Source organism: Protomyctophum bolini (genome assembly GCF_963924005.1).
Source record: "Protomyctophum bolini genome assembly, chromosome: 13".
NCBI classification, from domain to species: domain Eukaryota; kingdom Metazoa; phylum Chordata; class Actinopteri; order Myctophiformes; family Myctophidae; genus Protomyctophum; species Protomyctophum bolini.
In genome coordinates, this window is record NC_137874.1 from 198,321 (window position 1) to 200,169 (window position 1,849).

General features: G+C 36.6%; 1 long non-coding RNA gene across 1 annotated transcript; it reads right to left on the minus strand.

Annotated features, from left to right (window-relative positions):
- Positions 1–934: 934 nt before the first annotated feature.
- On the minus strand, positions 935–1,849 carry LOC308326657. Its single transcript, XR_013965116.1, has 3 exons — positions 1,745–1,849; positions 1,089–1,104; positions 935–975 (listed from the first exon to the last, which is right to left on the minus strand). It is a non-coding gene; the product is annotated as an uncharacterized lncRNA (long non-coding RNA).

Here is a 1,849-nt window from a genome sequence, read left to right on the forward strand (position 1 = left end):
ATTAATCTAGAAACTGAAAATGTAATGACTCTCTCCTAACACGAATCTTCCACAATAACACCAAATGAAACCAGATTTAAATCATTGAATTGGATGTTTAAAAAAAAAAGAAAGTGTATACTGTACCATTTTCATAATCATCATCAGGTTGGTTTATCTGAGACTCAATGACTCTGTAATTAAAATATAAATATGTATCAGTGACGAAGAATAAACCAAGATGTAATCCACTGCTGTCATGTTGGTGAATATAACAGAGATAAATACTGTACCATACCTGATATGAGCTGGATCTGTGAATTAAAAACAATATGTTATAACATCAATAGTTGAAATGAAATGAAAACATTCAGCTATAAATGTTTAGTCAGTGTCTTCCACATGTTAACCCAATCTAGGTCATTTCATACCAGATCTACAAGCTAATAGCGTGTCACTCCGTGCTATGAGCTTGTAGACCTGCTATTTTTGAGAAAGAAAACACACACATTTCTAACAAATCAAATGAATCTGAACCTGACAATTAATCGACTCCCCTAACATGAATGTTCAAGAATAACACCAAATGGAACCAGATTTAAATCATTTGATTGGATGATTAAATAAGTGTATACTGTACCATTTTCATAGTCATCATCAGGCTGGTTTATCACCCCATAGACGCTTGTGTCGCCTAAAAGTAAATTACATGCATTAATGTGGTGCTAAATTTAATTATTTCAGTGATGGTTCCTATTTAGTTAATGCTAATGAGGAAAAACAAACACAACTGGACTTCCAAAAAGGACTTTAAATGAAGATGTATTTCATTTTAAGTTAGACATGAATTGATTCAAAGTAGAAGCAGTTGTCACAAGTGTCCTTAATGAACGTGATTGGTTGAAAGACTGACCGTGCTGCAGTTGGCAGTACGTATCATCAGCAGACGCCTGGTCTGTAGCTGGGCTCTGATTGGTTCCCTGAGACTGTCCGGGTCTGCAATTAAAAGATCCATATTTATCAGCGGTAATGAAGTATAAAAGAAGATGTAATCTATTACTGCGGTCATGTTGAGGAGTATAGACAGAGAAATACTTAGTAGTACTCACCTGACACCACATGGACCTGTAAATGAAAAACAACACTAGTATTTAATCCGTCTAATTATCATCTCATCGCAATCATTGCAATCTAGGTACAATCCTTCTAATGTAATCTATAGGTAATACATGCAGTGCAATCACACACTTAGACCGCTAGCATTTATTGATAAATTATGATCTAATTCACGCCAGCATTTTTCCCAGTTGAACTCCTATTTTGAAAAGCCACAATTCCAAGACTCCCGGAAGTGAACATAAACTAGGAAGGTGAACAGGTCCTGGACAGGTCTTGTTTATAAGATGGATCTATGCCGGTGCACTGGAGAGCTCCACATCGGCGGCTCTGTGCCATCAAATAAACGTTGTTTTGACCAAAAATGCCATCTGGGATGGGGCGCTACGAGCTTGTAGATCTGCTATTTTTTTTTAAATCTTGAAAATGTGCCGCAAATCTTTGAAAATACATTATTTCAGAGCGAACGTTTTTAACTAAAATCGGCGGCCTATATAACTTCTGGGTTCCTCGACATCAAATTGTTCGATAACCACTGATAAAGAAACATAGGTTTTTCAGAAAACTCATGATTTAGAACACATTTTGTAGAATCGGCCTCAAGGTCTAAATGGTTTAATATAATAATCAATATGTGAGTGTTTCTCACCTTTAGATGTTCCGTATCGACACAGCAGGAGCAGCAGGATGGACAGTACAATCACAACAACGAGTCCTACTATCAGACCCACATGTAGAGAACTCAGTTCTGCAG